General features: G+C 41.5%; 1 long non-coding RNA gene across 2 annotated transcripts; it reads right to left on the reverse strand.

Moving 5' to 3' along the window:
- Nucleotides 1-12311: 12311 nt before the first annotated feature.
- LOC147901139 (uncharacterized) lies at nt 12312-23054 on the reverse strand. 2 transcript variants are annotated; one of them, XR_015541240.1, is made up of 3 exons: nt 22899-23054; nt 22528-22708; nt 12312-12551 (listed from the first exon to the last, which is right to left on the reverse strand). It is a non-coding gene; the product is annotated as an uncharacterized LOC147901139 (long non-coding RNA). The 2 variants fall into 2 exon arrangements; XR_015541241.1 differs by lacking the exon at nt 12312-12551 and adding an exon at nt 12691-12734.
- Between the last annotated feature and the right edge of the window lie 4286 nt (nt 23055-27340).

Genomic DNA, 27340 nt, shown 5'->3' on the forward strand with positions numbered 1-27340 from the left:
AAGTGATTCTACATCAACAACTCTACAGGATGTGTTTGATTGCAGAGCGAGTCTAATGATATTAAAATGGGGCTAGATGAGTTTCTTGTGATCCTCAAAGATTTGTTTTCACTTTCATTTACTAACCCCACCCTTCATTAGCTAACTCCAAATCTCCCTCCTCATTTTATTTCTTTTTAGTCTTCTTTTTTATGCTTAATACTAGTACCCACTTAACCATTTGAGCCTCCCAAGGTGATATCAATTTTAATTTAGAGGACTTTCCTAGAACCCAAGATGCTCTATACCTCTTAAGCCATAGTTCTAATTCTAGGAGTTTGTATGAAGTATTATCAAACTCCTCTGGATTTGATGACTCAAACAAATAAAGCTCCAGATGGTGCCACAAGCTTATTGGGCTCAAATACTTCCAAGCAAAGCCCTCAATGAAATATAATCCATAAAATGGATTTTGAAAGAACTTCAAAGCAGAGAAGCAAGGAAAAATGACATGTAAAACTTTGGATTTACAAAACATGGCAAGTCAAAGACATAGTCTGATGAGAATCCAATACAAGTCCCACTCAAATCAAGTATGGGACTATGCACTTTCCTTAAGTATAGGACTGAAGGAGGAGCATGAGTATTCACTTTCCTTACTCTACTAACCCTAACACGACTAAGATCTTACATCGACCCCTACTAGCGCCATCTTCCTATACTAGCTTCCACCACATATTTTTTTTTCTTCCTCTTGCTTTGAAATATTACAAGTACTTAACCCACCCAACCTCTAGCCATTGCAATCACTGATTCGATGCCATGCCAATTACAGTGGAATCCAATGCTACCAAATGCAATATCCATTTTCCCATCAACAATTCCATAAGGAAGATCCAATGAAGACCTATTAAGCATTGTAAATGGCAAAAGTTCATAGAGGTGCACACCAAGAATGATCTTCATCAACAGTGCTCCAACAACCATGACCTTTGCATGATCTAGAGGACTAGATCAAATACGAGAAGGGGGGAACACATTAATCGATTGGTTAACAATATGTCACCACTAGTTAGTGATGTCATTTGATGTCATTTGATGGATAGTGGCAAGTTCATAGAGCTAGGATTGTGCCTTGGAGCCAAATAGGCCCAAGTTGATTGTAAAGAATGAGGAAAGAGAGTGGTATAAAGAGATTAGGGTTGGCTCTCCCTTCAAAAGGTGGCATGTATAAAAGGCCAAATGGTTGACTTTGGTCTTCACGTGTTGATTGTACACATTAGAGTACAAGCTCTCCTTCTCCTCTTTGGAGTTGTCTCTTATTCCCTCATAGTGCCTTTCATGAAGTTTTGAAGCTTTCTATAGTTCTATAAATAACATATAGCCATTTGTCTTATACTAATTAGATTTCTTGGAAAATTTTGTGAATTTTCTTGCTATGATAAAAATTTAAGAACCAACTTTGGTAGAAGCCCAACAAGAATTAAAGGTGTTGCTCAATTTACTTTATGAAAAGAAAAGTCCAAAGTCTTTAACAATTTTAGATGAACCTCCAAAGTACAAGAGCTTGAAAGATCCACAAGAAAAAGATGACAACCTCCACGATCAAGATATATTCAGAAAGAAAAAGCTATTCAAAGATAAAAGCATGAATTTTTCTCTCATGACAACCATCCTAAAACAAAAGAGCCAAGAGGAAATCAAATTTTCTTTGCCCAAAAAAAAAGAGCCAAGAGGAAGAAGTTCAAAATCCAAAGTACCAGATAGCAATGCAAGAAGAAGTGTATGCTAACTATACTAGAAGACTTGGGAAGTGTATGATGGGGACAAGAAATATGTTGAAGCCACCACATAGTTTCACTTTTGGGGCATTCCCTCCCTCCATACCACTATTCTTTGGAGGCTTTCTTTTTGCAGTGTAAGGAATCCATCAAATTATCATAAACATTGTATGGAAAGTGCATACTTAGGGGGCATGGATATCCCAACTACCACCACATGCCCCTAATATAGCCTCATGTAAAGAGAATTTCTTTTGCATCATTGGGTATGGATTTTTAAGGCACCATCATAACTTCAATAGATAGCCATGGAGCAGCTTTTGACATCCTTCCCCCATCATCTCAACCGGCCACATTATGGTATGAAATCAAGCCACATCATCATACACATTCCTATATAACAATTATTTTATTGGTAAATTTATTTTATCAACAATTCATTTCCCCCTTGCAACACGGAGTGTATAGCATGCCGGTGCCTGTGTCAAAGCTATATGTAGAAATGTTTTATATGTTGTATGTTGAACAAGTTCCTTTCGTGTGATTCATGTATCTCTTACTTGCATGGTCTTCACCATATCAAAATAAGGATTTTATCCATTTGGTGGTCAAGCTTGCTCTCAAAATACAAGACAAGATCACGTTTAGTGAAGTGTTGTTCCCATCCCTTGTAGATTTTGGCATTCAGTTGGGTTTTTCTTGGTTCTTCTAGATCTCTGTGTGTAGCAATGCAAGCTTCCACAACTTGTTGAGCATATTTAGCTAAAGTAATCAAGTTTCTACTTCCTTTGATAAAGTGAGAGAGTGAGAGAGAGAGAGAGAGAGAGAGAGAGAGAGAGAGAAAGAGAGAGAGAGAAGTGCACACAATATAGCTACCTATACATTAGGTTGTATTGAACATGAACATGAATATATACATGTGAACCCCTTAGGGTTAGGGTTATGGTTTGCCGCTATATCCTAGAGGTATGGTGCAATTTACACCATCCTCAATACCCCATCTTAAATGGCACTGGGTAAGTAGAGCGTGCATGTACAAGACCTTTTTGTGTTTCATTTGGTGCATATGATAGCATCCAAAGCTGAAAAGAAAACTAAAAAGAAAGCAGAGTACTATGTGCTTATGTGAGCATAGTGACTACATAGCAAAAGCATGTACAATGAAAATAAATTATGATCATGTACATAGCATGTGTTCCCCCTCTTAAGTTGTGGGTCATCCTTTGCCTTTGGGAATAAAACCCAAAAAATAGGCCAAAGGAAAGAGGAAGGAAATATGCATAAAGTAAAGTCCACCTGGATCAAAGAGTGGTCAATCACAAGATGACTCTATGGAGAATTGTGTGTATGGTTGCATGATGAGCATATCATGGCTAAATATGTCATGAGTCACCATGGACTCTGTAGCTACTATGAAGAAGAGGCATCCATATCTGAGGCTAGTCAGTGTAGCTATGAAGGAATAATCCAGGAGGTTGTGACATACAAGAGAACTTGCAGCAACATCAAAGGTATGCTACAATAGTCTAGTAATCTCTATCATTTGATGCAGGGTTGTAGAAGACTACATAGTCATTGTAGATAGAGTGATCCAGGAGCTGAAAATTTGGGGTCGAAGGTGCAGGTATGATACTCTAATCTACTGATGAAGTGGCCCATAAAATGGACAAGGTACGGCAACCCATCAAACCTATATGCTAAATTGTCATGAGCCGAAGGGTGCATGGCTAAACATCCATCGGAATGGGATGTAGCATCCATCATAGGCTCATCAAGAAGGAGCTAATAGTATGAAGTCCTAGAAGCCTAGAATATCACTAAAAAAGCATATGATGTCCCTGAGGCATATGAGGTGCCGAAGGCTAATGTTGAGACTAATCTGAAGTTCAGGATCCAACCACTAATCTGCATCAAGTATGGACTGTATACGACGGCCATAAGTGCATGCTAAAACACTAAGGTTCCCAAGGTTTTGCTATGGCTGAACCTAATGATGTCCAACTGCAGTAGGAATGCACTAATGCATAGGTATCCTCAAGTTGAGGAATGGTCTACTAATCGAAAGAGGTGGTGGTGATAATTGGATCCAAGGGTGGTGCAATGCGGCATGACTGAGCTGATGCTGGAATGTCCTGAAGACTGATGTGTTGATTTGAAATGCTCATGGAAACTGCGTCCAAGGTATGCTCTGTGTCAAAGGTGAAGGTATCAATGATGGATGCTAGAATGAGCCACCTAAGGAGCTGGATGCATGGTGGCATGTGTCTATGCATGCAGCAGAAGATGTGGGTGCCTCGTATTGAGTACTTACCTGCTAAATAACTGCATGATCATAACTAAACTCCTACTCTATATCTACATCTGATGTGACCGTAGATGGATTCGGATCCATGCATGAATGTGATGGTTATACATCACTAGAATCAGTTTGCGCTGATGTAGATGGGACTGCCTCGTGCTGAGGGCTTACTGTTCAATGTGCCTCATGCTGAGGTCTTACTGAGAAGTGTTGTGATAAAAACCTATGGGCTGATCTATGCTAACATGTGGAACATCTGCATCCAATCACTCAAGACCAATGGGGCACAAGTCATCGTCGTAAACTGGTACATACACTATGGCAATGAATGGTCGAAGTAGGTTCTCTTTCCACTCACAAATCTCATCCAAAGTCATGACTGGTGTATCATCAATTGTGTGATGTGAAGAGCTCCATGCTGGATGCGGACTAGTGCTCTAGGCTTACCCGTTACCGGCGGTGAGAGTGTCTACTTATGAGAACACTGTAAAAGCTACCACTGAGGGGCTTATGCCAATCTGTGAACCAAGTCATGTGAGAACTCTTTGTACGCCAAAGATCAAGCCTGTAGTGAAATGACGACAAGTGGGTGTCGGGAGTAGCCAAGAGGCTGTATAAGGCTAATGTATGTGTGCAGGAACCAATGCCAAAAAATAGTCAACAATGTGTGACTTTACATGGGTAGCATGTGTGTGCAAGAAGAATGGAACAATCCCCATCTGAGGAAGATCACTCTTCCAAGTGTCACACTGAAGTGATGAACTACCGAATGCCAAGAGACTGAGCTAGTGTTAGATGTGTGAATGTGTACACCAATGATAGATCCGATGGGATTGATGCTGGTGGGAACTAATCGAGTAATATGGCAATCGCTTACTTGGCTTGGTGGACTTGTATCTCCTCTATGGCGGTACTAGTCTATATCTAGACTACACATCAAAGTGATAAATGCAGCAAATGAATTTTATCTTGATTCATTTTATTGATGGGTATGCTATAGTGGATCTGGAGGTCATTCTAATGATGATATGCAATGGATGATTCTGACCTATGGAAAGTTCAAATGGTAGAACTGAGGTTCTCACCATATAGAACATGATCTGGCGATCATTTTTGCTTTTTGGATCACCTCCAAATTCCACCTAGATCAAAAGTTATGGCTTCTGGAAGGATAGCCAAAAGTTTGATCCCTACAAGGTGATCAAAATGATGAGGTGGCATGAAGGGTGATGTGGCAATGGAAGGTCACATGCTAAATGCATTGTGTCCCTATGGAGAGGCAATTGTTTTTAGAAGGGCTCTCTACCATGTGGCATTGATGAGGTGGCTAGGCTAGGCTACTAAGGTGACCACTGATGATATGGCACATGCTAAGGTTGCGACTAATGATGTGGCATTGTTGACTGTGCAGGTTGTGTGGCACTAATGATGTGTCAGTGGATGCTGACTAGGTAGGTGATGTGGTTGCTTGTGATGATGATGTGGCACTAGGCCAATAGGGGTAGCGATGTTGACATGTCACAACTGACTGTGCACAGTGCTAATGTGGCACTGACTGCTGACATGGCTAGGATAGTGACATGGCACTATGGCCCATGGAGATGACATGTCACAAGTGACATGGCATGATAAGCCTATGTGGTGAGATGATGTGGCAAGCGGCTGCCATGTGGTGGGGTAACGTGGCAGGAGAGCCACAATAACATGGATAGTGTGACGTGACCAGCGATAGGCTGCCACGTGGCTATTGGGTAACCATAGTTGGTTGTGGTGAGTGACCTTGGCAGGTAAGCGGGAGGGATAAGAAGATTTCATTCGAAATGCCATTTTCAGCGTCTCTTCTGTCAAGGTGTCGCCGTGAGCTATGTCAGCCGGCGTTGGAGGCGGCGTTTGAGCTGGGAGTCACTAGGAACTGGTGTACGCTAGCTCAGAGCTGTATGCTAGCACCGCTGTAATAGAGCCATTGTTTGGCCCATGTTGCGAGCATTGTTGAAGTTGCGGTCGCTGGTAGTTCGTGAGGGCCGTTGTCGTCGTTTTGTGAGTCGTTGAAGGGGCTTCATGAAGGCGATCGTTGTCTGAGCTTCGTTGTAGTGCGGTGCTGCATCCATGTGGGTGAGCCAAGTGTTTGTTGTCTTCTCGGGCGTTGAAGTGGTCATAGAAGCCGTGGTTGCAGCCTTTGTTGTAGGTGCCGGTTGCAGTCACTTGGTCATCCTCGCGTGCATGTAGTCAGTGCTTCCTTCAGTCCAAGGATGGCGTCGAGTGTTGCTCGTAGTCTCGAGCTCTGCTAGGCTTTGTGCGTGGTAGACTTCGCTTAGCTGAGAGGTAGTGCTCGTGTGGCTGCAGTAGTCGGAGGCATGGAGCTGAGCTGCTACGCTATGGATCAGTCGCCTTTATAGGTAGAGGAGCTGCTGCGGTGGTCAGCTGTTCAGGAGCTCGGGAGATGCTGGTTGCTATCATAGGTGTCTGTGAGGAGTTGTCCATGAGCTTTGGAGCAGTTCGGGCTTCGGAGCCGATGAAGGGTGCTTGAGGGATAGCCACTGAAGGTGTCATAGGAGATTCCGCCCATGGATTGTCGAGGCTACAGGAACCGGAGGCGCCAGGCTTATCGGCTGTTGGCAGGAGATAGTCATCTGTCGCCTTGCTTTGTGGTGCCAGAGGCACGTTTGCAGTGGCGTTGAGTGCCTTTGTTGAGGAGCCGCTGTTAGACAGAGATGCTATTGCTTCTCGTGAAGGTTTGTTTGGACCTGTTCGTCTTAGTAAGCTGTAGCTATGGCTATGCTCGTAGGGCTGGCTTTGGAGTTGGATCGCTAGAGCTCGGTGAAGAAGCCGGTCAAGCATTGCCAGATGTCAGGAGAGGTGGTTTCCTTTGATAGCTCCTCTCACAGAAACTTGGGTCGGACTCTCTCTCTCATAAACCTCCAAAATATCTCAAAATGGACCTTCAAATCTCTCAAAGAACATCAAAGATGAAAATGGCTATAACTTGAGCTCCAGATATCAGATCTAGGAGCTTTTTAAAGCAAAATGAAGAACGGAAGGAGCTCTACGAGATGGAGCTACTGAAATGAAGAAGATGCCTCAGTAGGGAGGGCTTGTGCCTGATGCCTTGACAAGGGTAAGGGCTTTCTCTCTCTCTAACAAAAAACTCTCTCAGTGGAGGATGCCTCATAGAAGGAGGGCTTGACACTCATGAAGGGAGTGGAGGTACCATCGGATCTGGTACCATGATAAATTGGGAGAGTGAGAGCGAGAGAGAGAGATAGAGAGAGAAGAGTGTAAATGATATAGCTACCTACACACTATTTTTTATTGAACATGAACATGAATATATACATGTGAATCCCTTAGGGTTAGGGTTAGGATTAGGGTTTTTCCCTATACCCTAGAGGTATGATGCAATATACACCATCCTCTACATTAGACAACTATTGTTCTGATACAACTTGTAGAGCTAAGATCTCAACCTCCAATGATAACTTGCAGAGCAGGGATCTCAAACTCCAATGGCAAGACATCTCCCATTCCATTCACCATCTCAAAATGAGTGTGACCTATGGATGCCTTGTGTGTGATTACGTATGCCCAGATTGCTACAGCCACGTTAAGATCCAACTAGCTGTAATGCCTTGGTATTGGCCTCTCAATTGACTTACACAAGATACAATTAGCCTACTTCACTTGACCATTCAATGCTAGATAATAGATAATCGAAATGTAGTGGTCCACAAAGATGCAATTGAAAATAAAATCATAAACTACTCTACCATTTGTGGTAGGAAGAGCCATAGATTCAACCCATTTGATGATGTGATGGGTTGCCACAAACATACACTTTGTGAGCCACAAAACTTTTGAAATCAAAAAACTAGCATAACTCACATGTCTTACAATATGTTGTTATATCCTTGAACAGAGTGAGCCAATAATACCCTCCATATGCAAAATCTTCTTGGAGGTATAATCAGCCATGTCGTGCCTTTTCAAAATCCATCAAAATAATGTGCTAAGACTTAGGATACCTCCATGGCATCAATAGCTCAATGCAATACACCCCCCATCCCTTGTTGATATAGCTCCCTATAAATAGAGTGTAGCGTGTACTATCCTTTTAAATCTTCTTCCAATTGTGACTTGTTCTTTTGAATGGAAAAGAGAAGGTGGTCAAGAATCTTTTTTTTTGAGAGATCCATACCATGGATCCTTGACAAAAATGATAGATACAATATTCTACCGACAAACATTGTACCAAATCACCTAGAGCATTATGTAAATTACAACATCAGTGCCATCAAACACAAAATCCAAGCTCTCCTTACGTGTCCCTCTATTTGCAGTCCTTGAGCTCTATTTTCAATTTTCATTCTCTAAATTCAATTCCGTGCCTGCCTGCCTTTGCCTTTGCTTTTCGATCTCACATGCCTCATGCCAGGCGTTCCGTCCATTATTTGTTGCTGTTTGCTTGAACTCTCTGTTTGGTCTGTGTCTCTCGTCCATGGCGCCATGGCGCACAAGCTCTCGCCTCGCCACTCCCTCCTCCTCGACAGCTTTCCGTCCCACCCTCCCTCGCGAGGATTCACCACAAACCAGATCTTCGTCGGTAGCCTCACTCCCAAAACCCAAGAAGTTGACCTCTTAAATGCTTTCTCTCGCCACGGTGAAGTCATAGACGTTCGCATCCTCAAAGACCCCGACACTGGCAGATCCAAAGGTTTTGGATTCGTGACTTACCTTTTGGATTCCGATGGCGAGGTCGCTCTGTCTAACATGGGCACCTATTCCTTGCACGGGCGAGCTATCAGGGTAGACCATGCCTCATCAAGTCCTTTACGTAGTTTCAATTCGGGCACTTCTTCCCAGGGCCCTGCAGTCTAGTCTACTCCTCGCGTTTGTGAAAGACGTCTTCCTCTAGCAGAGCATCGGTGCCACAGAATTCAGGAAGAGATGTACGTATGAGATCCTCATTATCCGAGTTTCAAAAAATATACATGATCCCGAACTTTTTCGACGTCTTCAAATCTGCTTTTCATTCTCTAGATGTGGAGAATGAGTCTGCAGAAAGCTCCAGCAATCTTGAATGTGGTTTGCCAGTGGTCCGTTATACTCACTCGATATCCTTTCGAAGATAGAAGTGTAGAAGCTCTAAAATCGAAATCAGAAATGCACAATGGAGCGGATGGGATGCTCAGGCTGTTCTCTCAGTTGGAAAAGGCTGCTGCTAGGGGTGCTATGTTTTCTATGTCGAAAGTCGGAAGCAATCCCATTGAGTCGAATGCTAGACCTATTCGATATGAATCTACCGACTAATTTCATGCTCGCTGGGCTTACTTAGTCTCTCTCATCTTAGTCCAAGGAAGCCGTCTCAGAGCCAAGAGAAGGCTTGGAAGGTCAAGGTGAGAACCTAAGGTAAGATGGTAAGCCAGAGCGACCGACAAGTAGAGAAATGGCCTCACGCATTACTTCGGGCTAAACCAGACCACGTAGTGTGAAGCAAAATGAATGAGCAGGTAGAATATGAGAAGGCAACTAACATCAATATAACCAACCTGTAGTGGAAAGAATAAAGGAAGTCAACAAGCATAACCGATTGAAGAGACGAGAGTATTCCATGCATCTCAAAGGAGACAACCAGCAGTTAGTACGTCTTAGAGTTCAAAGGGAAAGGAATTCCATACACCAGCGGAGGATAAGGCATCGCAGAAGCAGAAGAGAGCAGAATGGGCAACCAAATCAGGAACTAAACGACACATATGAAGCAAGGTCTAAAGCAAATCGATGGGGCAAAGGAGCGATTGCAATGTCGCTAAGAGCCAAAGAAGTCAATGGGAACGTCAGATGGAGCATCCATTACTAGGATAAGGTGATGAAACTACCATTAGACGAGATGGCGGACAGTAGGCGCAGCTGGCAAGGGAATGGAGAGGCGATGCAAGCGGAGTTAGCCGAGAAGGAGCAAGGAGGTAAGTGTAGAAGAGTGGAGAGCAGTACTGAGGACGAGGCAAGGAGTTGGAGGGTAGCTGTAGAAGAGGAGTTGAACAAAAGTGAGACGGCTTCCTTGGACTAATGAAAACTCAGTGCCAACCTCTTATACGAAATCCTTGAGGCAGACAATTCCACTTTGTAACTTTGTAACTTTGTAAACATTGTACTTCACCTTGCTGCAAGAAAGTGCTAGCCAAAGTGTGGATTTCAAATCCAAGGTTGACATAAAAGGGCTTGGACCAATCGAGATTGCACAAAATTAGGGTAGATCAGAGGAGAGCGATTCCTTCATTTTTCTAGATTGCACAAAATTAGGGTAGAGAAGATTGCACAAAATTAGGTTAGAAGAGGGATTCCTTAATTTTCTGACCCTTGCTTGCATTCCTCATCCTAGTGGAAGTTGATACCATCTTTAAGTAGTGTGGTCATTAAGTAGTGTGGTCATTGGATGCATCATGGTTGCATAGTGGTCAATGAAATGGTAATAATATCTACCAAATTTTACAGAATCCATTTCCCTTCCAATATATAATTTTGGAGAAGGTAAGTGGCATGAGATGTGTAGATGTTGTAGTGGATACAATGAATTCTCTACCACCTGCCTTATTTTGCCCTCACCATCCGTCATGGACATATCACGGTTAATTCCCCCTCCTTTCTAAATCTCTTCTAAACTCCTTTTAATCCATCTATTATATTCTTGGATTTTAGTCTCTCACATTTTTTTAAAACCCCTTCTTTTATAACTTCCTCCCCTTTCTTTCTACCTTTTCACTTACCCCCTTTCTTTTATACCTACCCCCCTTTTTTTGTAATTTTCTTATATATACCCCCCCTCCCCCGCTCCCTTTCCCCCCTTTCTTTATATACTTATCCCACTTTTTCCTTTATAATTTCCCTCGTGCTTCTACTTTTGTACTTATCCTTAATGATTTTTTCAATATATCAAAAGAAAAATTTCCACCCATATTCTAACTACCTTGCCCTATTCCTTTTTTCTTACATCACCTCTATATTGCACTCTTTAAAAACTCACTATTACAAAACTAGGTAGAAATGGCAGCCCAAAAGTGACATTTTTACATTATTAATTGACACTTTCTTACCGCCATTTCCACATGTGCCATTTTTTGGAAATGGCAACCAAAAGTGCCATATATTTTTGCCATTTTTATGTTTATAATGGCAAGCGGAATTGCCATATATTTTGCCACTTTTACGTATGAAATGGCAACTAAAAGTGCCATATAGATTTGCCATTTTCACATACAAAATGGCAACCAAAAGTGCCATATATTTTTGCAATTTTTATATCTGAAATGGCAACCGAAAGTGCCATATATTTTGCCATTTTTACGTATGACATGGCAACTAAAAGTGCCATATAGTTTTGCCATTTCCACATGCAAAATGACAACCAAAAGTGCCATATATTTTTGCCATTTTAATGTCTGAAATGGCAACCAAAAGTGCCATATATTTTGCCATTTTTACGTATGAAATGGCAACTAAAAGTGCCATATAATTTTGCCATTTTCACATGCAAAATGGCAACCAAAAGTGCCATATTTTTTTTCCATTTTGATGTTTGAAATGGCAACCAAAAGTGCCATATATTTTACCATTTTTACGTATGAAATGACAACTGAAAGTACCATATAATTTTGCCATTTCCACAACCAAAATGGCAACCAAATATTTTTACCATTTTTAATGTATGAAAGGCACTACATTTGAGATCAACTGTGAAAGAAATAACAAAAGATGACATAAAAATTATCACTTATTATATTCGAAATGGCAAAAGATGACATAAAATTTGCAAGATTTCATGTTGAAAATGAAAATAAAGTGACATACAAAATACCGATTATTATGTTACAAATGGCAAGAAATGGTATCACAATTGCTATTTCTTATTTTATAAACATCATTCAAACTTGGCAAAAAAATAACTGAACTACTAACTTTTAAAATGGGAAAAAATGTTACATGACGTTGGAATCTTAAATGACTAAAATTTTATATCGAATGCTTGGTATCCATGAATGAAACTTATTATCTTATTATGAAAGATTAATCAAAAGTCTTAAGTGCATCAGTACTCATAGTACACAATGTGAAGAAGTCAACTAAAATTCTAATTGATAACTTTTACCTTTTATAACACACGCATTTTACTTGATAATAAATATTATTCAATAGTTGATGGAGAGATAAATAATACAATTTATACATAGCAAAATAAAGACATTACATGAAGAGTTTTCCAAGTAACATTCAAGCCTACAGCTTGACCTAATGTCTGAGTCTCATCATTTGCTTTAAATATACAAGCATCCTTACTCATTGCATCATCAATTTATACTGCTACGTAACCAACTATTATTGATATAGTATGAAATCTAAATGAAGGATCCAAGCTAATTATTGTCCCTATTCCAACTATGTCTTTTGAGTCCTTATGTAAGATCTTTAGTCATTCAACGTTGCCCCATTTGAAAAGCATCAACCTACAAAGATACATTCAAAAGATCATTAGTAGAATATTTGTTTAAAATTTCTATGCAAAATATCCAAAAATGTTATGATCATTGCAATACTAATTAAGAAAAATAAATAAATTTAACTTACTCGAAAAACATGTTATTTGTTTGTATTGTTGTCTTTTCTACTCCAATTGTTGATTCATGAACCTTTTTAAAATAAAGTAAATATGATACTTAATAATGCTTCATGTGAATGCCCAGCAATATCTACAATAAACATTTTCAAAGATCCATAAACCTTTTCAAAGCAATATCTACAATACACGCACGCGTGCATGTGTGTATGTACGAATCATCTTTTTTGTAAAAATTATCATTAAGTAGAGATGAAATTTACGAATCCTGTATGTGGGTTTGTATGTGTGTGTGTGTGTGTGTGTGTGTTGTAAATCAACCATATGCCACTTGCCATAATCCTTAATGATCATTTGAATGCAACGTACAAAACTTTCCCGAGCAAAATCCAAATCCTCATAAGGATGCAACCGAAGAGGTTGGATGGCAAGTAAGATGGCTTCCTGAAATTGCTTGTGTGAAAGGTAAGCATTATTCACATGAAGCATTCTAGCACTTGAAGGTTGTAAATCATTTACCGTTTGAGCAAAACATAAGTCCAACCACAAGGACGCATGATCCGACAGTTGAAGGGAGTAGTCAACCCACAAATTACATGTGAAAGCGTCAAATTGATGCACATTCAATAGGTACCATCTGTCCAATCTCGCCCCATAATGGAAAAGTGCATTATGATGATATGTGAATCCCAGTGTTTAAGGCTAAGAGATTTTCCACAAATCTTACACTGGAGCTTAGTTTTCGATCTTCCTCTTGCCTTACAAAAACCGGTTTAGGCATACAATCTCATGAAACTTGGGATTCATTACATTGTTGATGTGGTGGATGTTCAAGGGAATATTTTATCATTTCCAAATGCTTGTCGTCGATTTCCCCTTGGTATGCATCATAGCCCAATATGGAGGAAAATAAGCATCTTGTTGCAACACCTACTCCCAATTCGACCTTATGATGGCTCCCTCCGACTTCAAAATTGGCAACTCATGCCCTATAATCAAGGATTATGCCCCATTTCTTTGCAAGCCATTTCTTCTTTGCAAACTTATAGGCTGATTTTGCCTCCTCCATGGATTGTGTAGCATGGGAATACCCTCTGGCATTTGCACAAATCTCTTTCATGGTGGAAGTCAAATCTCAAAGTAGTATGGAAAAGTAAGCTACCTTTAACGCAAAGATTGTTTCTTTGGAGATGTTTGGTGGGCGTTTTTTCAATGGGAGTCACTTGGGGCAAAGGTGGGATTGCAGATCCTCATTGTTTGAGGTGTTCTACTTCTGCCGAGACAATTCCGCATCTTCTTTGGTTTTGTCGTCACTCTAGAGTACTCTTGGACAACATTTCCCACTGCCTTCGCTCAAGATTCCCAGGTCATTGATTTGGGAAGTTTTTCTGATTATTTGGCAGATTGACTCCTCGAGGGGTCCACCTTGTGTAAGCCATGTATATAACGTGTGTTCAAAAGGTATTTTTAAAACTCCTCTGTAAACCCTTTTGTCCTACTTTATATACCCCTACTGTGAATTTTTTGGTCAATAATTATATCCCTTATATAAATGTAAAATTTAAAAAGCATGTATTTTTTGACCTCCTCTTCTACATTTGAATCTCATTTTACAATGAACGCTACCTATGAGAAGCTATGTCGTGCGAGCGCTTACAAATTGCACGTAAAACAACTTGACTCTTATGAACACTCTACTAGAGGAATTGCAAACCATGTCAACAGACTTGAGTGCTCCTGAGGCTAGATTACTTGGAGACTTTGATTCTCATAAGCATTCTACCAGAGGAATTGCAGACCATGTCAAAAGACCAAAGTGCTCCTGAGGTTAGAATGACTTATTTCTTTGATGAGTAAGCATTCTAACAGGGGAATTGCAGGCTATGTCAAAAGATCGGAGTGCTCCTAAGGCTAGATTACTTGGAGACTTTGATTCTCATAAGCATTCTACCAAGGGAATTGTAGACCATGTCAAAAGACCAAAGTGCTCTTGAGGTTAGAATGATTTGACTCAACTATTTCTTTGATGGCTTGATTCTCATAAGCATTATACCTGGGGAATTGCAGACCGTGTCAAAAGACCAAAGTGCTCCTGAGGTTAGAATTCTTAGAAACTATACACTAAGTCAAAACTATAAACTTTAAAGCTACAAGAATGCTCTTATCCTTTGGAATAAATGTCATAATGCAATGCAATTGTGAAATATTTGTAGTATTTCAACTAATAACATATAAAGGAGTATCTTAGTCCCTCACAATCCAAAGAGAATGATATTACTAATGAATTTTAAATGATATCTTAGTCCCTCACAATGAAAGAGAATGCATATCCAAAACAAGGGGTCTTTTTGCAAAAAAAAAACTGAACGTTCACAAAGTAACCTTACCACCCAAAATTACATCTCTTTCAAAAAGATCTAAAGCAAAAACACAATGAATTCTTTTAAGAGAAGGGTTTACTCCTTGGAAGAAAGTCTACAAGCACTTGCCACTTTCCACAATCACGCTTCACAATACTAAAGCCAAAGGCAAGTTCTAAAATAGAACTATATTGTAAAGACGAGGACTCAGCGAATATAATGCAAGGAAGTTATCTAACCCGAAGTCCAATTCCATGTCTCTACGGCAAATATGACACACCAATTTCACATTTTCAAATTTCATAGGTTAAAGTTTTCAAAGGTTATAGTTTTCAGATTTCAAAGGTTAAAGTTTGCACTTTCAAAAAAGGTTAAAGGTAGTTGATTGTTGGACGGCTGGGTGAATTAAAGAAGGCAACGAGCAAGAAACTGATGAAGTTAAAAAAAATTATAGGCAAAAGATTTGGTTGAAGATGAAGATGGTCTAAAGCATAATATACACAACTAGAAAGATTTGTTATTAATCTTTCAAATGCACATGAACTATCTAGTTGGATTGGGTAATCATAAAGGCAACATGATGTGAAGTCAAGATTGATTTCTTCAACAATACCAGCATGCCAGATCAGCATGCAAGCACAGCCCCATCCAAAAAGCCACCACTGTGCTTGATTAACAACATTCCACTAGAATGACAAAATCAAGTCAATGATTCAGGTTTACTGGGTATGCATCTATCCTCTGTTGGAATATAAGGGTCAACTCCCCACTTGTAAGCCACCATATAAGGAGAGCATAACAGACTGACCCCTTGGGAAGAAAGGGTTTGAGGGTGAGTGCCATGTAGGCTGCAACATGTCCGCCCTAGTGATCAACCTTCTTGTGAGAGATTCAGGTCCACCCTAGAGTGCAGACCTGGGAGGAGATTGGACAGCCATAGCGTTGGGATTTCCATGAGACATCTATGAGCTTTCTTGGAGGGCTCTTAGGCAGTCAGTTCAGGCCCCTATTTGAAGAGGTAGCAGAAAGTGCTACACCATGTGTGAAGAAGAGAATGGCCAGGAGGAAGGGGTATAACTAGGGAAGCAGCCCGGTTGGCCAGCTTACTACCCAAATCCAGTCCTGATTGGCCAGTTATTTGGACCTGCCTATCCTATAAAAAGGACCCCTGCAGGGGTAGACTTAGTAATCCATCGCCTTCCTTAGCCATCTCTGTGAAGCAGATCTAGTGCACCTAGCCTTTCTCCATCAGGCAGCCATCAGGATTGCAGATCAGGAGCAGATCTGAGCATCATAGGTTAGCCTCCCAATAGCCACTCAAGCTCACTGAGAGCATGCAGCAAAAGTGAGGATTCTGAACAACAGTAGGACTGCATTGATAGATCAGTTTTGTATCTAATTTGAGCATTAGCTTGGCTGCCAAGTTGAGGTATCTTGTTGGTACTATCTCATATCAAAGCTTGTGCACTTTTAAAGTAGACAATACATGCTATACATTCTTTGTTTCTGTGCATGTGTCCTGAATTATCTTGCATATGCCATGAATGTGATCCTTGGGACCCATTAAATCTTCCACTGCAAGAGTTGAGTAGATCTACTCATTGACATCCTCAAGTGAGTTGTGCCATCTCTAGCTGTACATTCGCTGTTTTTATGCATGTGCTTTGAATTATCTTGTGTACGTCAAGAGTGATCCTTGGAACCGATTAAATCTTCCACTGCAAGAGTTGACCTTAGCAAGCAGCTCTATTCTTTGACATCCTCAATGCATTCGCATTACACTTGTAGTGAAGCAACATGTGTCGTGGCTCCATAGTCTTCTGCCATTTCGCAATCTCTACAGTATGCTGGCACAGAATGATCGACCGGGGTTGCACTTTACCTCTTCTCAATTAGGCTGATATCCTGCATGAGTCCAGCAAGATCAGACTGATTTCAGCATCCCTCAAGCACAATGTCGTATAATGACCATTCATTTAGCTGCCTGTTGTGACATGTTTCCTGCTCACCCTCTACTTCTACAGCCTTTAGTCAGTCAGCTTTTCTCCTTCTCAGCCACTTGTTGGTTGATCTGATGGCTGCTAGTCAGCTAATTGTGTCTCACCAGCTGGTCTCGAAGCTGGTCATTTATACAAGCATCTGCCCTTAGAGCATACAACTACATCTTCTTCTGGCTCAACCAAAGCATGACCAAAGAATGATGCGCTTATGGCACTCATGTGACCCCACATTCTTGATCCAAGAGCCATTCTGTTGTACTATGCTGCATCAGCATTTTACAACAAAGACTCAACATTTGTGTATGCATAACTTCTCTTTCAGCATCAAAATATGTAGCAGCCTAACATTCATAGATTCCTATTCCAAAACAAGTTGTGCCTAGATTGATATATAGAAAAGGTTGCTTGCTCAAAATTCCACATGAGGACATACCATCAAACCAATTCCCATCTTAGTAGTTGTGCTGGAATCATGATCTGGATGCATATGCAGTTTACTCTTTTAGTATACAAGGTAAAGTGCACTATGGAATGGCCACAACCAACAAATGTTACTCAGTTGAGGGGGGTCCTTGGCCTTGCCTCCTTTTATAGGAGATTCAGTAGGCACTTTGATAAGATCGCTGCTCCTCTTACTGACCTGCTATAGAAGGATTCTTTTGGATGGACATCAGAGGCAGAAAAGAACTTTCAACAACTCAAGGTTGCTATGCCCCTATACTGGACACATTGGATTGTTCAAGACCTATGAGAGGGTGAGGCAAAGCTTTATATGGAAGGGACTATGGAAGGACGTATGCAATTATGTCCAAAGCTGCAAGCCCCATCAACAACATAGGGAACTGAACCTTAGGCCAGCAGGTCTTCTCCAGCATTTGCCCATTCCCAGATTTCTCCATGAGAAGTCTGTTGGGTGTAAGTGCAACACAGAAAAGTTGAATCTCAAAACAAAAATAAGCCCCAAAGGAGAGTGAAAATGCCATAGAGATGGTGCCGTCGCCTAATAGTCCTCACGAGGACTTTTTCAAACATGTGTTTGTAAATACAAACGCATCTTTGTAACTAAGACTTTGAGAAAGTGGGCCCCATGATGATTGTTGCGAACCCACATATATTTTATGAAACAATGAGGGCTCCCTCTGGTATGTTGGTTAGGGCAACGGGCACAACAATAGCCCAATGTGGGCCAAGCCAGATGCAGGTTAAATTGTTCCTTCAGCTGCAAACTTTCATGCCACACGAGCATTTTGAACAGCGTTTCACACACCAAGGTTGGCCTCTGGTGTCAAAATGGGAGCAGTTTCTCAGCACACATATCTGTTTGCGCAGACATGTGCAGGTCAGCAAGAAAACATTTTTGGATGCATGGAGGTTTCTTGCAAGACATTGTCTTTAGGGCTACCTTCACTTTACCCCTGTGATGAATTTTGTGTACACCTTGGCTGGTTGAGCACCAAGGTTGGAAGCCTTATCTGCACGTGATGTGACTCTTCTCATCATGCCCACAAAGTGCCTCTTCCTTTACATCATCACATGAACAATGGGGCCCCCCTCAGGTATGCTGGTTTAGGCACAATAATAGCCCAATTTGGGCCAAGCCAGATGCAGGTCAAATTGTGCCTTCAGCTGCAAACTTTTGAGGCACACAAGCATTTGGAACAGCACTTAACACACCAAGGTTGGCCTCTGGTGTCAAAACGGGACCCCTGCATTTTATTGGCACACATCTGTTTGTGCAGACATTTGCAGGTCAGCAAGACAACTATTTTGGATGCATGGAGGTTTCTTGCAAGACGTTGTCTTTAGGGCTACCTTAACATGTGCAGCCAGTCACTTTATCCCTGTGATGAGTTTGGGTGCCCTGGCTGGCTAAACACCAAGGGTGGAAACCTCATCTGCACGTGATGGGACTCTTCTAAGCATTCCCACAAAGAGCCTCTTCCTTCACATTGTCAAATAGGTTTTCATCTTCATGAACACAAATTTGCTTTGAGAATGTCTCCCATCCCCTACTGACAGACGAATCACCTTTCTACTAAGGACAGTCCATCAACTCTCTCCTCGATTCTTTCATGCCTCAGCATTCTTCTCATCATCCCCATCTTAACAGGGTCCTCACGCATATGAGCATCCGTATATATGTTTGACATTGAAATATACGCTGCAGGAAGTTTCCCATCTAACTTCACAACATTTCCAAAGGCATGCCTTCCAACCTCTACGTTCTTCCACTTTTGACAAGCACCGGCCAAGGAGATCAACCATGCCAATATGGTGTTCCCTGGTTGGGAATTCCATACTGTTTGCTCATATCCTGAAAGTACTTCAGGCCCTTGTCCACCAGACTTGCATGACTGCATACAGTCAGAATACAGAGAAATGTAACCCCGTCTGGCTGTATGCCCACCTGCGTCATTCTGTCAAACAAATGAAAGACCGGTAAACTCTCCCCTTGGTGGGCATGTCCTGCAATCAGTGCATTGCAAGGTACAATATCCCTCAATGGCAATGCATCAAACAATTCTTGGGCATCAACCATGCTCCCACACTTGGCATAAATGTCAATAAGACTATTTGCCACAATTGTAGGAATTGCAAAGCCAGCCCTGCAAACTTGAGAATGAAGCTGCTTTGCAGTTTTCAGAGCTGCTGTGTTACCACATGCTTTCAGGATAGCAGCGAAGGTGAAGCTATTCGGCAACCGACCTTGCTCTTGCATCTGAGCATAAAGACTGAACACCTCGTCAACAATGCCTTGCTCAGCATACCCAACGATCATGGACTGTAACCACATCACAATCAGGTAATTTGTCAAAGACACACTGTGCATCATCCATGCTCCCACATTTCACATACATATCCACCAAGGAGGTTGCCACGAATACACGTGACTGTAACCCAGTCTTTGCTACTTGCAAGTGGATAGCTTTACCTTTGTCCAGACCACCTCTTTTCACAATTTTCCCGCTAACTTGCTTCCCCTCTTCCAAGGCTGCCAGGCTACTGCAAGCCTTCAAAGCCCCAACAAAGGTTTGATCATCGGGTATAACACCTTCCTGGAACATCCGTGCATACAAATCCAAAGCGAGCATGACCTCCTCCTCTTTGGCGTACCCCAGGATTATGGCATTCCAGGAAATTACATCACGGTGAGGCAATTGGTCAAAGACACAATGTGCATCCTCCATGGTACCGCATTTCATATACACATCTATCAAAGTATTTCCTATGAACAAATCTGAGTCAAAGCCACTCTTTACTACTCGTGAGTGGATGGCTCTACCATCGTGCAGAAACCCTGTTATAACCTCACGAAGCTTCTCCCCTTTGTGTGCTGCCAGGCTAACGGAGGCCTTCAATGCGCCAGTAAAGGTTCGATCATCTGGTGTGACACCTTCCTTCTGCATTTGTCCATACAAGTCTAAAGCGAGAGCACTCTTCCTGCTTGGCATTGGTGTTCCAGGAAACCACATCTCGTTCAGGCAACTCATCAAAGACGTACCATGCATCCTCCAAACTCCCACTGCATTTTCCACAAATACATCTGCCTCAAAGACACTCTTCACTACTTGGCAGTGGATAGCTCGACCATTCTCCAAGCATCCCGTTATTGCAGATCTCTCATCAAAGTGCTTCATATCTTCTAATGCTACCAGGCTAGCACAAGCCTTGAATGCACCTACAAAGGTTCTATTGTCTGGTGTGACACCTTCCTGTTGCATCCGCGCATACAGATCCAAAGCCAAAGCAGCTTCTTCTTGTTTGGCATAACCAGAAATCAGGGCAGTCCATGTAACCACATGCCACTCTCACTCTGTTTCATGCTGCTACTACTGTTTATGCAGTCAATGTTGCTCCTCGTCTTCGTGGTGCAGCAGATCATACATTCGACACAGTTGCTACTACTCCTCATTATTTCTCTGTTGCAGAAGCTACAGCAAGTTCATTTATTTTTGTTGTTGCTAATAATATAATTTATGCTCCTATTACTATCAATGTATTTGCTGCTGCTGCTGCAATCAATAAATTACTTGCTGCTACTCCTGTTGCAGAATTTAGCCTGCTCCAAATCTTCTATCAGTAGCTCAGGTTGTGGGCAATGGGCAAAGCACTATAGGTGAGCCGACGTGGTTTTTGACAGGGATGCTAAGATGTTTGCTATTGGACTCATGGATTGAGTTTACAGCAACAAAATTCAAGTTCTTTTTATCAACACAGGTGTAACCAGTCCTTTTTTTGGCTGCCATACTTGGCCTGAATGCCTCCAAGGTTTCGCCTATCTTTGGCCCCAGATCTGGCCATCTTTGGCCATGCCATGTCAGGCCTATTGCTGGCCCATACGGCTGGCCTGATGCCTGCCCATATGGCCAAACCCTGGCAGCTCTCCATGCCACCTTACTGGCCGACTAGCAGCCCACGAGGATCCTCCTGTTGCTGCCCTAAGATGCCGACCTAAACCTCTTCATGAGCTGGCCATATTTCCAGCCATGGATCTGGCCCCAATCTTGTCCAGATCAGTGATGACTGGTCTACCTCCCAGATGTCCTCCTCATATGGGGGCTCACATATGGGGAGGTGACCTCTTTTCCAACAGTAGACACTACTTGAAATGTTAGTAGTACTACTAGGCACTACCAACAGAGCCATTGCTAATAAGCACTAAACCAATGCAAGTCTTTCTACTTATCTCTGCTAGAAGTGATACTAGTGCTAGAAAGCATTGCAGGTAGTGCTGATTGAACTACAAGAACTACAAATAAGCAATAAAAGCAGAAGTAAACCAATGCTAGTATTGCTACTAATCTCTGCATAACAATTAGATATTATCAGCATAACACAGCAAATGAATAGCTTGTGTTTAGTGCATTTAGATCCAAGTGTCCCAACTACCCCCTTTTTCCCCTATTGAGTACATACATAGGCATACACCATAGACATAGGCATAATATATACAATCCAAGATTAATGCAATCTAAGAGAAATCTACATCCCAAACACTCATTGCTACACTTTTGCAAGTGCACACATTTGGTGTACATATCCACCAATGAATTGCCAAGAACATTATCTTTTACAAGCAATACCTTACCTTGGCTGAAGCCACTACCCTGAATGGTTGTGTATGTGCCATTGCATCTTTGACACATTGCAAAGAAAGGATTGCGACAAATAAAACTAAAAAATTACAAAGCTGAAGTGCTACGCAAAAGAGCACTTGGACAAGTTCAATAAAGCAGTAATAGAAGAGAGTCGTTCGAAAAGGAGGAGATTGCTCAATAGTTGTAGAAAGAAGACTAGATGTGTACTGATGTACCCTGACAAAAGGTTGTTGAAGGTAGATAAAGGAAATAAGGTTTCCAACAAGAAATAATACGTTTATATTGAGCTTTCTAAATCTGAAATAGTTGGAAAGAAAGACTACAACATACACATATGTAACACTTTCATATTGGCAAGAGAAGGGGGTATGGGGAAGCAATAGAGAGAGCACAAATTGATTACTCACAGTAAGTAATAGAGAGAACCATCAAGTGACATGGATACGCTTCCCATTAACAGTGGTGGTGCCTCTACAAACACCCACAAAGAAATATCAATCACGCCCTTCTCCTCAGTTTTGACACCTTGGTTAATGTGGACTTCTTCCTATGGAGAGCGTGTCACCTTCCATTCACAATCTTTGGTCCCTGTATCGATAATAACAAGCTAAGATGGAGCGGGATACTAAAAAATTTACAAAGACAATCCTAAGAGTGATCAAAGCATAGTCACAAGTGTTTGGGAAGGTATCCATGGCGATCCGACGCACTGGATACCGTTTCACAATGGAGCACGCAGTAATTATAGCCTTGAGAAAGATCAAAGAAAGACACATACCCCCCCTAGCTCCGGCAAAGTTCTTATCGCGCTCTATATTTTGCTGCTTGGGATTCGGTCTCCAATTGATGAATGCAATCATATAGGACGAGGGGCAGAATGAAGAAGACAAGTGTTAAGGAGGCGATACATTTGTGAAGAGGAGCAGAAGGGCTAAGGATTACTATTTTCCTTGCTGACTTGGACCTTTGATTTTATTTTATTTTTTAATTGAAGGACTTGGACCTTTGTTAACATGGACCCTTGGCGGACATGGATGGAAAATGGTGGGCGTGGTCCAATCGCTAAGCTAGGCCCCGGATATGGACAAAGAAAAAAGATGCTCGGCCCTTGATGGCCACTCAACTACTTGGGCGAGCAAAAATTGAGGAGGGAAATGCACTGATTGGTTTTTGAATTCTTGACACACCTCTCATTCAAGATTGCCTCCACCACTAAGCCAATCACCTTTTGTCGCATTCAATGTGCACCGGTGTGATCCACCATGCCCCACCATGCCCCGACGCCCACCTCCTCTCCATTTTCTTCTTCCATGTCCGCCGGGGTAGTGTGAACCCAGCTTTACTCACTGGTGATGTGGAATCCTTGCTGACACACCTTTCTAATTACACTTAAGAGATTTTTCAACATTTCTTTGGAGACATGCAAAATTCCAATCAAGCATTCTCTTGATAATTTGTGATTTTTTATACCCCTCCTATGATGGGATGAGGGGCATTGGATGGATAGATGGATATCATTGGAACTTCAACTTCAACTTGATGTGTGGGAAGCATGAGGAAGTGATGAGTGCATCGTAGGAAGCTCTTGAGCATCTAAAAACCCTAAAGGCCAAAACAACAGAAGGGTAGAAACATTTTGCTTAAATGCTAACAAAGACTCAAAGTTTCTTCTTTTCAAGTTTCTAGCCTAATCTAACCATACTCATGAACATTAAGTTAACCACAATTCTAGAGTGCATAGATGTTAAGAACTACAAGCAAGAGGGAACAAAGCTTCATGAAAGGAATGAGAAGAAAGATGCAACACAATAACAATCTATAGTAGAAGTGAAATAAAAGCAAAGAATGGATAGGACATATACAAAATCAAGCAAGAAAGATTGAACGACAATAAAACATTTGTGAGGGAGAACAAATAATTAAAAAAAAACATTTGTAAGGGAGAAATAATAATTAAAAAGAAAACATTTGTGAGGGAGAACTTCGGATGCATGTTAAGTAGAGTAGGTTTCATGTCCTCTCAAATTTCATGTCGATCGGAAAACATCTCTATGAAGTGGGCGCTATTTGTACATATTCATGGTGCATACATGCATTACATTTGCATGTGTGGACCATCATGGAATGGTCAAGTGTCAAATATCCATGCAACTTTGCATGGGTATTAATTAGAGTATGTTTCATTTCCATGCATAGTTTTGTATCGATCAATAAACATCTGGGTTGGTGCACATGCAAAACTCCCCATTTATGCACATGCATGGTGCATAGGTGCATGAAAACCACATTTGTGGGGCATCATGGAAAGTCCAAAGCATCACATGGCCATGAAACTTTTCACGGGTGTTAAATAAAGTAAGTTTCATGTCCTCAAAAAGTTTCATATCGATCATTGAACATTTGGATGGATGCGCATACCAAATACCCCATGTGTGCACCTGCATGTTGTGTAGCTGCATGAAATTCACACATGTGGAACATCATGGAATGTTCAATTCTCAAATGGACATGAAACCTTGCATGGGTGTTAATTAGAATAAGTTTCACATCCTCACAAAGTCTTTTGTCAATCGGGAAACAATTCGAAGGGTGGGCTTGCGAAATTCCACATTTGTGCAATGTGTGGTGCCCATAAGTGCACGAAATCGTATCTGTGGACCATCATGGAATGGTCGTGTTAGATGTCCATGAAACTTTTCATGAGTGTAATATTCATGTCCTTGGAAATTTTCATGTTGACAAGGGAACATTTGGTTGGGTGGGCATGCAAAATTTCCCATTTTGTGCACATGCATGGTGCATAGGTGCATGAAATATGAATGTTTGGATCATCATGGAATGATCAAATGTGAGATGGACATGCAACCTTGTAAGGGGGTTAATTAGAGTAATATTCATTTCCTCACAAAGTTTTGTATGAATCGGGAAACATCTAGGTAGATGGGCATGCGCAATTTCCTGTTTGTGCACATCCATGATGCATAGGTGTATGGAATTTGCATGTGGACCATCATCAAATAGTCAAGTGTCAAATGGCCATGAAACTTTGCATAATTGTTAATAAGAGTAGGTTTCATGTCTTTGAGAAATTTCATATCAATCAAAAAACATAGTGTTAGTGGCCATGCAAAATTCCCCATTTGTGCGCCTACATGGTGCATGGGTGCATGGAATTCACACATGTGATGTCATGGAATGGTGGACCAATCTTAGATGGCTGTGCAAAATTTTCAGGTCATTAATTAGAGTAGAGTTGAGAGGGAGAGAGAGAGAGAGAGAGAGAGAGAGAGAGAGAGAGAGAGAGAGAGAGAGAGGAGAGGGAGAGAGAGGGAGAGAGAGGGAGGGAGAGGGAGAGAGAGGGAGGACAAATCACAATCACTTCACTAGTCTCAATCTCCATTCCCCTCAACACCTACCAAGCAAGGAAATGTGCCAGCCAAAACAAGATCAACAAGGAGATCAAGATTTGGATGACAACATCAAACCATCGACTCTCTTTATGGGATACCCTAAAAAGTTATGACTGTGAAGATGGAACATGGAGCACGAAAGGATCAGTATCCTAGAGATACAAGAAATATATAGTCCAAAATGGTGAAAATCTCTTACATTAAGGCTAATCAAAAGTTTTACTATTATGCGATTATAACAAACCCCCAACCCCTCAATGGTAGGGCAGAACAAATGAGTGCTTCCACCAATAGTTGTCGTGGCCACAAATAAGAACCACGAGGATGCAACTCGAATTAGATTTGAAGCGAGTGTTGACCCTCAATATTAAGAAGTTGCATCCAAAAGCCCTAGCCAAAGGACAAAAGCCAGGAGCCCCAAATGAAGGATGAAAGGGAGATCTCAAGCAAAGGTCGAAACAACTAGACAATGCTCCTGCCAAAAACATCATAGACTGAGTGGTTGAAGGAATAGGTATGACCACAATCACCATGGTTCAACTAGTATTCCAAGTGCCATTAAAGCTAGCATGACTGCATTAAAACAAGGGAACAACAATGGCAAGTGTAAGCCACCACAAACCATGGTTAAGGAATAAATGAGGCCACAAGCACCACATACCCACCGGTCCAACTGGTCTTCCAAGTGCCATTAAAGCCAACAATGGCATTAAAAGAAGGGAACGGACATTGCAAGTGCAAGCCAATAAAAATGGCACGAGATGTTAGGTGCAAGGTAAAAGGTATGACTATTGAAGTCTATTATAAATGGCAAATATCAAGGTCTAACAACCAACACCAAACTATTGTAAAGGCGATGGGTCGTAGCCACCACCTTTGATAGGCAAATGTCAAACCCACGCCTTGTGTAAAATGTTTGCAGTCTCATTAGTTAGGGTCCGTCATTTTGTGAGAGGCTTAGTGTGTGATGAGTCAAGCCACGAGCTACTATATCTAACCGATGGTCATAAAATAGAGGAATCGCTTTTTGATCTTTTCTTTGCATTTGTTGTGTGTTTTGAATCACTTTCTCTTGTTTAGCTGCTCGTTTCCTAGTGCATCATGATTTTCATTTGTTGTACTTGATACAATTGTGCAATGAATGGTGCCAATTATCGGTCATCTAAAAGTGGCACCTACCACCAAACATATAAAAGGGGCCATGGGATGATAACTGAACCAGTGTAGGCATCTATATATTTGGTGTTAACAAGTAGACAGCAAGAGGAGTGAAGGTTAACTAGAAAAATCTCATGGCCACCCCCATTCATGGTCAAGTGATAAAGCTCCCATCTAAGCCTACTTGCACAAAGATGCAAAGAGCTCCCTAGCCAACCACGAGCCACAAAGCCAAACGTACTGGAAGGGTTGTTTGATGAATTCCCCAAGTCCAGACCTTCAGTGACCAGTTGTGCCTCCTCAATAAGCCAAACTGACCAAGAAGACCCAATCCTAGCACCTAGAATAGGAAGCTCTAAGGCCATGGACCCCAACAACCCCCTTAGTATTAGCTACCTAGAGATATTGGCAAGGATTTGACAGAAAATGGTCAGGACCCAAAGAAAGTCAAGGAACCAACCACCAAAGAGTGACTGGAGCAGGGTCATCCAAGCTCTTTTTGATTAAGAAATGGAGACCATACGAGGTGCCAATGCCCCCCTCCCCCAAATTGACATACAAGCTGCCTCAACCCACAAGTCCAACTATATTGCTATGATTACGATTATGCCTTCAAGTAGGCCCTCAACATCCTTTGCCACATCCACGGGAA

The sequence above is a fragment of the Dipteris shenzhenensis genome, chromosome 6 (genome assembly GCF_047967505.1).
Source record: "Dipteris shenzhenensis isolate YYH24624 ecotype China chromosome 6, Dip_SZ_1.0, whole genome shotgun sequence".
Classification (NCBI taxonomy): Eukaryota; Viridiplantae; Streptophyta; class Polypodiopsida; order Gleicheniales; family Dipteridaceae; genus Dipteris; species Dipteris shenzhenensis.